Here is a 9,049-nt window from a genome sequence, read left to right as displayed (position 1 = left end):
CAGTACTAAGAGTCTTTGTCATCTATTTGGAGCTAAATCCCACTTTGGGAGATTTGAAGGAGTTTGGAAGGAGCTAGAGGGCGGACCTCGGAGTTTTTTAGATGATGCCATTGCTTTTTCTTCTCTTCTACATAGCCAGGAAGGGTGAGTTTGGCTCACATCTCCACTTTATGGCTCACAAGGCCGCAAGAGGTAGTTGCAAGAGCTTTGAAGGATTTCTTGGCCAAGAAGACACTGCCAACAAGGTTATTTATGTTTTGGAGCCAATGCTTCAATATTTCCTCTGATGGACTCATGCTACAGTGGAAGCTTCCTTAGCCAACCATGTTAGGACACACAAACCTACAGCACTGCATCCCAAGCTTCTTGTTTACCATTGGAACTACTTTGATTTTTTCTAGATCTTCAGCCCTAAAACTCGAAACTTTCCCCCACTTCAACTTTCCTCCCCGTGTCTCTGCTCTAATAAACTAGAAATCGGCATGCTCGCTTCTAGCACCTAAGTTTGGAAGCCCTCTCCAAGGTCTCCAGTCAAATGCTGTGTTTAATTCTAAGCTTTGCTGACAAGACCAAAGGTCTGAGATTTCCCTGCCTTTGGCTTTCCAACAACACTGATGCTGTTAGCTCCACAGTGCCCAGAATCCCTCTCGCAAGTCAACTCTGGCAGGAAGAAGGCGGCTGCCAGGGGGCTGCTTGTGGCCTCTGAAAGCCCCATTGCTCAGGGCTTGCCAGCGGCCCAGCCCCTCAGGGGCTGCCCCCGCCCGGCCAAGCTGCCCGGCAGCAGCGCCGCAGCCCCACAGCAGCTCCAGAGGAGCCTCATCCAGAGGCAGCCGGGAGCCCTCAGCAATGCAGCCAGCAGCAGACGGGCAGGAGGACACAGAAGGCGCTTCCTGCCTGGCCCAGGGCTTGTGGCCATCTCCAGGCACCGCTCTCACAGGGATCCCCGCAGCTCCGGGCCCTGCCCAGCCGCTCTGTCACCAGCACAAAGGCTTCAGCAGAACCACCAAAGGCCAAGGGGCTTCTGGCCATTTTCCCTGCAACGCTGCACGCCTGGACAGCTGGCTGAGCCCAGGCACCCTTCTCCCCCTCTTCCCCTATGCCCTGCAGAGCCTGGGTAGCAAAAGAAAGCTGCTGGGAGTCTGGGTATTATAACACACTCTATATTCATATAGGAAAGAAAAAACCAAAAGAAGAAAAGAATAATCTTAGGGAAATGGAAAATTCCCACTGGCTCAGGCGGCCCCAGCAGACAGAGCCTCTGGGATCAGCTCTCTGCAGAGCTGCAGCAGCGCAGCCAGCCGAGCCTGAACAGATGAGGCCGAGTCCTCCATGCCCTGCGGAGCTGATCTTGCAGCCTCTGGAAGATGGAATATGGCTCACTCTGCAGTGCCTGGAGGACATCCAATGTTGGAAGTGCCACGTCTGACACGGCACTGCTGGTGTCCTCTGTCAGGTGTTGAAGGGCTGAAAGGGAGAGGGTCAGAGCCATGGTCAGATCCCGGATCTGCGGGGAGTCGAGGAGAGCCCCCTGGCAGGGCCATCCCAGCCGGCTCTAGCCATGGGCAGGAGGGAGCGGGGAGCAAGGGGAGCAGCCCGACGCTGCAGGCCACGAATGCCCCGGGTGGCCCTGAAATCTCGGTGTGCTCTGGCCACGCCGCCTCTGGTGCGCACAGGGAGCAGAGCCCTCGGCAGCCGGGGCAGGGCTTGCAGCTCCCCCGGCAGCCCCCGCTGGCCTCACTCACCGCTGCAGATGAGCCGGAGCTCTTCCTTCTTCCCCCTCAGGTGCCGCGCAGCCGTGCCTGTGAACACAGAGCCTGTCACGGCGCCAGCGGCAGAGCTCCCTGCCAGCGGCGCTGCCGGCGCTGCGGCCACACGGGCTGCTGGCCCGGCAGGGCTCAGCCCGGCCCTTGGCGCACGCTGCCGCCCCAGGGCACGGCTGCCAGAGGGCGGCAGCAGCAATGCCCAGGCCAGGCGGGGCTCCACGGCGCCGGGCCCTGGCCGGCGCTGCCAGGGCAGCAGGCGGGGCTGGGGCCGGGCTGCGGTGGGCCGGGCCGGGGAGGGAGCCCGGGCTCGTGGCTCACCCATGAAGCTGATGGCCGCCGCTCGCAGGGACTCCTGTGGGCTCTGCAGGTAGGGCAGGGCCCGGCGCAGGTGCTCGGCCGCTCTGCTGCTGTTCTCTGCCAGCTGGAGAGAGCGGCAGGAGGGAAGGCTTGGTGCTGGCTCAGCCCCTGGGCCGGGCGCTGCCTGCGCCCAGCCCCGGCCTCCCCTGGCCCCACAGCCCTGAGGCGCGGCCAGCAGCCGCCGGCGCCGGGCTCCCGAGGGGAGAGGGCAGAGCACCGGCTGCTGCCCGGGGAGCCACCGGGCCGGCCCGCCCCGCAGCAACACCGGGCCCACGGGAGCCTGGAGAAGAGCCCGCGCGGCCTCTGGCTGCAGCAGCGGGCAGGGGCACAGCTGCCAGCCCCACACTCTGAGCACCACCCTCAGGGGGCTTCTCCGGACTGAGGCTGGGGCTTGCAGGCCGTCCTTACCAGGCACTTGCTGAACTTCCACAGATTCTGGCTCTTCAGCAGTCTTTCAAGATCCCTCCTCTTCAGGAACTTGGCCACACAAAGCAGCGTTTCCTGAGAAGCCTGGAGAGCAGCAGAGCCGCGCAGATGGCCCCGCAGCCCAGGGCGCAGGACCCGCGTCCCTGTGCCAAGGCCTGCAGGAGGCTGCAGCCCGGCAGGCGCCAGGGCAGGAGGCAGCCGAGCCCCCTGCCAGGGGGACAGCAGCAGCCCACGAGTCCTCACCTGTGCCACAAGCCGATTGTCATCATGGCAGTGGAAGAAGAGGGGCAGCAGGCTCTGGCGCAGGGGTGTCTTCAGGGCCTTTTTTTCCCTTTCCTGTGCAAGAGTCACCAATGTTCGGAAGAGCAGGATGGAGATCAGCTGAACCTGCCAATTGTTCTGGATGGAAGCAAGAAGACAAGAGCTCAGCATTGCGGCTGCACGGGGCTCAGCTTGGCGCAGGCCTGCAAATGCACAGGGCACAAAGTGTCCGGGCAGCAGCCAGTGGCCGTGGCTGGGGGCAGTGAGCCTTACGTGGTCCAAGAGTGGCAGGAGCGCCTCAAGCAGCTGCAGTGTGATGGGGCCGGGCATCAGCGTGGCATTGTCCAAGATGATGAAGCTGAGTAGCATGACTGTCATGAAAACTATCTCTCCATCTGCATCCCACAGGAAGTGCACAAGACTTTCAGTCAGGCTCCACATTTTTTTGGTCTGTGCGGAAGACAAGTTGGTGAAATGCCATCCTGCTGCCACCGCAGGGCCCAGAGGCCAAAGGCCTGTCGCCAAGCACTGGGGCAGCTGAAGTGGGAGGCAGGAGAGCTGGGAGCAGCTGCCCCAGCGCCCAAAGCCCTGCCAAGCCCAAGCGACTGCATTGCCCAGCTCAGCCTCAGCCCCTGCCTCCTTCTCACCATGAAGGGCTCCTCAATGAGCTCAAGAAGGGCCCTGAGCGCCAGGCGACGCCTCTCTCTGCACTGGCTCTGCAGCTGCCTTGACAAGATTTGCAGGACTCTTTTAGCACCACGTTGACTCAAGTCCAGGAACTGGAGGACCTGAAAGGCACAGGCCAGTGACAGGGGAGCCGGCCGGCAGCAGCCCGGAGCCGCACAGGGCTGGGCCCAGGCAGCAGCACAGGGCGCGGGCACCGTCCCAGGCAGCGGCGGCTGCGAGAGGGCAGAGAGCTGGCAGGCAGCTCAGGCAGGCGGCGCTGGCCATCAGGCTCACCTCCACAAGGAAGGCCAGGGCGGGCAGCTGCCAGCGTGGCTCCTGTGTGCTGAGCAGCCACAGCAGGTAGTGAGCGATGCGGGAGCACAAGGGGATGGAGACACAGCACATCTCCCTGGCAGGAGGAAAAGGAGCCAAGGCTGTGGGCCAGGGGGACAAACCTCTGCCAGGAGTGACTCACAGAGCTCTGCTCTTTGCCCAGCATCCTGCAAGAGGCCCTGGGCTATTTGGGAGGCAGCTCTTTTGGGCACCCTCCTGTGCCAGCCTTTTCCAGTCTGCTTGGCCATCCCTCGGTGACAAGGCCCTCTGGCCCACGACTCGGGGACTCTGTGGAGCTCCCTGGGCACACATGTCAGAGGCTGTGGGGAAAAGGGGCTCTCACCTGGCCAGCAGAGCCACGGCATAGTGGTGGCTGTCAGCACATAGCAGCGTGTCCCAGCCACAATTGCTTTCCATTGCCACCACCACATCCTGGTGCTGCATTCGGCAGAGCAGGGACTTCAGGGTCTGCACTGCATACCTGCGTGCACAGCAAAGGCCAGGTCATGCTGGGAGCACTGGCTCCTGGCCAGGGACATGGCAGGGACAGGAGGAGTGGGATGGAGCACCTGTTGGGGCTGGTGGCAAGGCCGTATTCCTCCTGGCATATCCCCTTCCAGAAGGCATCGACCTCCTCTGGCATATCCAGAGTGCTGAAGAACACTTGGGAGAGCATATGCACAAAGAGGCGGGGGAAATACACCGTCACCATATGTGGCACACAGGGCACCTGGAGGATCTTCCACATCACCACGGTTGCCTGCAAAGGACAAAGCCCCCCGAGAGAGCGCTCAGTGCCCAGGTGGCCGTGTGGCAGGGCCCGAGCTTGGCAGGGAGAGGCCCGGAGAGAGGCAGCAGGAGCACGGGGCCTGCTGGGCCTGGAGCTGCCCCTGGGCCAGGTTTCAGGCCAGCGCCTGCGGCAGGGAGATGCAGTGGGGGAAGGGGGATGGAGAGCTGCTGGAGAGGCGGCCTTGGGGCCAGCAAAGGCCAGTTAGAGAAACTCACAGCCAGGCCAAAGACACCCGTTTTGTCCCCATCGGCGGTGCACGTGCTGTGCTTGGGCCAGCTCCCCAGCACGTGCAGCAGTATCAGCAGCGCCGGCTCTGCAGTCCTGGGCGAGCACATGATGCTCTTCCACATGGTGAAAGCAGCTCTGTGGGGTTAGAGCTCTGTCTCAGGGGGGTCTCAGACACAGCAGCAGGGCCTGGGCAGCAGTGGGGACCCGAGCTGGCTGCCAGCTCTGCCTCTGCCCAATGCCACTGGCCAGCAGCAGCCAGGCAGCCCAGGCCTGTGGGGACAGGCCCCTGAGGGGCAGCGAGGGAGCATGGCAGCAGGCTCGGGGGCTGACGTGCCAGGGCTGGCAAAGGGAGCAGCCAGAGGGCCCTGGAACTGTCTCTTGCTCAGGCCAGGCTACAACCTGTACAACCTGGGCCAGGCTGTACAGGCGGATGGGCTGGGGAGGCCTGAGCCCCTCTGGGCACGTGAGCCCCATACCTGTCACAGGACGGGGCCACGCGCAGGAGCGTCACGACTACGTCAGCGGGCTGTGCTTCCGTCAGATCCAGCAGGCTCCTGTTCAGCCTGTGCTCAGCAAACTGATTGGCCAGGAGCCACTGGTGGATGTACCTGACCATGGCAGGCACCTGGAGAAGGCACGGGGAGACTTGGAAAGCTGCCAGAGGGAGGAATGTCCCCAGCTTCTCCAGACAAGTGCTTCCCTTGCCACCACGCTGCCATGGCCTCCAAGAGTTCCAGTGAGCAGCAGGCATGGCTTGGGAGAGCAAGCAATTCCTGGCAGGATCAAAGCCTGGCCACAGGCTGCTTACTTGCTTTGGCTTGGAAAAGCCCTCCTCGACGAGCATATCCAGCAGAGCAGCACTGGTCTTGCTTTTGAAGATGTGCGAATAGGCTCTGAGCCCAGTGCCCATGGTGCTGGTCTCTTCCGCCCGAATTTTCTTGATGAATTTGCAAACCAGCTGTAGGAGAAGGGCAAGAAGCCAGGCATGTTGCAGGCAATGCTGCAAGCGCGGTGCCAGCAGGCCCAGCCCAGGTGGGGATGGCTGCAGCTACCTGCGCTGTTCTGCGGAAGAGGCCACGGGCGGGCTCCTGCTCTTGTGTGCGCTCCAGGGCTGCACCTGGCAAAGAGCGAGCGCAGCCAGAGCTGAGGGGCTGCGGGAGAGGCCGGAGAACACGGCCCAGCCCTGCGCTGCCCAGGCAGGGAGAGCCCCGGGATGCCCCAGGGGATGGAGCACAGCCTCTGCGGGGTGTCTGCCCGGCCCCTTTTTTGTCCTGTCCATGGGCATGGCCCAGGGGATGGCATGGCATGGGATGGGATGGGATGGGATGGGATGGGATGGGATGGGATGGGATGGGATGGGATGGCATGCAAAGGCACCAAGCTGGCTGCAGGCACCAAGCCTGTGGCCCAGCTCTGCCACTCACCCTCCTGCAGCTGCTCAAATGGCAGCACCTCTTTGGTCTCCTGTGCTGGGGCAGCTGCAGGGCCTTCTTCCTCCTCTTCCCCCCAGGCCACCTTGGGCTCTCTCAGGGCTCTCTGCTCCATGTTAGTGCCTGGATTTGTGGCTACTTGCAGGAGAGATGCCTCGGAAAAGCTCCGAGTCAGCAAGTCCTGCAGTTGTGCCTGGAAGGCACCTTCAAGACAGAAGCCTGGGCAAGGCTACAGGACAGCAAGTCCTGCACTCTGGTCTCGAGGGCTCCTGCCACAAGGACAGGAGACTCCTGCCAACGATTGTGGTGGGGCCTCGAGGGCACTGGTGGCAGGGATGGGAGATGCCTCTGGGGCACCAAGTCCCACACCCTGCCCTCGAGAGCACCTGCAGAAGAGAAGTCTCGGCAAGGCCACGCGTCACCAAGTCCTGTGGCCTGGCCTGGAGCTCAGCTGCAGGAATAAGGCCTCGCAAAGGCTGTGGGTCAGACAGGAACGAGTGCGCTCTGCGGGGGCTCCTCACGGCACCGCTCTGTCCTGTTCTGCCCCGTTGCGTGCTCCCAGCAGCCGGGCAAGCTTCTATTTCCCACGTGTCACAAAGGGGCCTTGGTCACCGGGTTCCGTTCCATGGCACGGTGACCGTGCTGCAGCGTGCCAGCCAGGGCCCTTGCACACACTGCCTTCTGCCCTGGGGCTGCCCCCAGCCCAGCCCAAGTGGCCCAGCTTGGAAGGAATCCCTGGCCCCAGGTGTCTAAGACAGCCCGCACAGGATCTTTAGGAAGGGCTCACACCATCAGCAAATGCTGCCCTGGTCTGCGCGCTCAGGGCAGCAGAATGAGCCCCAGGGCTGCTGACGCCGCGCTGGGAAGGGCACAGGACCTTCCAGAGAAGCTGGCACGGCCTCCTTGGGACACATCCCAGCTTGGCCATCCTAAACCCGCGGGTATGACATGGACAGGGAACGTGTGGGCCAGGGCATGAATGCTGCTCTGACCCCTGGGGCCCAGGGAGTGCTGACATCAGCAGGTGTGGCAGAGTCCCTGCCCAAGCAGAGCTGCCACCCCCCGAGCCCTGGCAGCGCTGGTGCCCATCTCCTGCCCCATAGACCTGTGCCCCCGGGGGGCTTCTGTGCCACAGGGAGCCAAAGCCCACGTGCATTGGGGGCTGTGCTCCTTCCTGCAGGGGCTGTTGGCAGCAGCACCTGGAGCAACTGCTGGCAACACTTGGTCTCTGCCAGAAGGTCTCACTCCCTGCTGAAATTATTTTCTCATTGAAGTCATTTCCTTCAGCACAAAAACACCTTAGTGAAGGCAAAAATTGTAATATTCATAATCCTTCCTTCCTCTTGGATCCTTCCCTCAGATCCCACCTTAACCCCTCCCCATATATAAATGTATAAATATCCCTGCAGGACCCTGGGCCCAGGCTTTTTTCTGCTTTGCTCTCTGTACTGTGCATGCCGTCCTGTTTGTTGTGTTTGCCTTCATTAAAGTTCTGTTTCCAGACAAGCAGATGAAAGCAGTCTCTGTCTGTAAAGTGGCCAGAGGTGGTTCTCAGGGAAACCACTGGCCAATGGTCCGGACGAGGACCAGAAGGTTTCACTGGTGTTTGCTGGCACTGCCAGTGCCCAGATCTGGAAATTTCCCTATTCTGACACAGCCCAAGGGCAGCAATTTGCTGGCACAGAAATCCAAAACCCGGCCACTTTCTGCTACTGGCTCTGGCACTGCCCACATCTTGTGTTTGCTGTGCCAGTACCCAGATTTGGAAATTTCCCAGTGCCAGCAGAGCCCAAATCTGGCAGATTTCTGTCGCTGCCAATGACACCACCCAGATCTGGTGTTTGCTGGCAGCGCCAACGCCCAGATCTGAAAACTTCCTGGTGCCAGCCCAGGCCAAGTCCAGTGATTTGCTGGCACAGAAAGCCAAAAGTTGGAAATTTCCAGGTTCTGGCTCCAGCACCATCCAGATCTGGTGTTTGCTGGGACCACCAGTGCCCACATTTGGAAATTTCCCGATGCCTTCACAGCCCAGGTCCAGCAATTTGGTTTTAGCTAGCTTAGGCAGAGAAGTTCCTGGGACTGGGACTTTCCTTTTTCTTGGAACTGTTTAAACCTGCTCTGGACTGAAAACCCAGAAAAACACCTGCAGCTCACACCTGTGGCCCACTGAGGTCTGGGACGCTGCATTCCAGCACCAGAGGGACTTAGAAGAGACCGAGTGAGCCAACTACAACCCACAAAAAGGATTTTCTGAATTTGCCATCCCTTCAGCACTGTCAGAGGTTTCATTTAATATTATTCATTTTTCATGCTCTGGAATACTTTACTTGTTAAATAACCTGGTTTTCTCCACTTTTCTCCAGGGAAGTTTTTTCTGGAACTAGTAGGGGGAGGAGCCGCTTGTACTTGCTTTCTAGACGGACCCCTTTTGGAGGCTTCCTCCCAAAATTTGCCCTAAACCAGCACAAACAGTCACAATGGAAGCTTCACCAGTGGCACAACACCCCAGCCCACCAGGAAAAGAAAGGACATGTAAAGTTCTCCAAACATTTGTCCTGCTTTGCTGCAAAAGTCCTGCTGCAGACACTGTGCAGTGTGGAAAGCCAAGAGAAGCTGCAGCTGGTGGCAAATCTTGGGACAGAAGCTTGACCTTATTCTCCAGGAGAGATTCTTGGCAAGAGCAGACAGGAAAAGATTCCTGGAAAACTGGAACAGCTTTCCAGAAGGGAAATGAAAATGAAAGAAACAATCCAAGATGTTTTCCTCTATTTATTTCTATGCTCCCCTTTTCCATG

Source organism: Agelaius phoeniceus, chromosome 34, assembly GCF_051311805.1.
Source record: "Agelaius phoeniceus isolate bAgePho1 chromosome 34, bAgePho1.hap1, whole genome shotgun sequence".
NCBI classification, from domain to species: Eukaryota; Metazoa; Chordata; class Aves; order Passeriformes; family Icteridae; genus Agelaius; species Agelaius phoeniceus.
The sequence above is the reverse complement of the archived record's forward strand: the minus strand, read 5'-3'. Positions refer to the sequence as shown.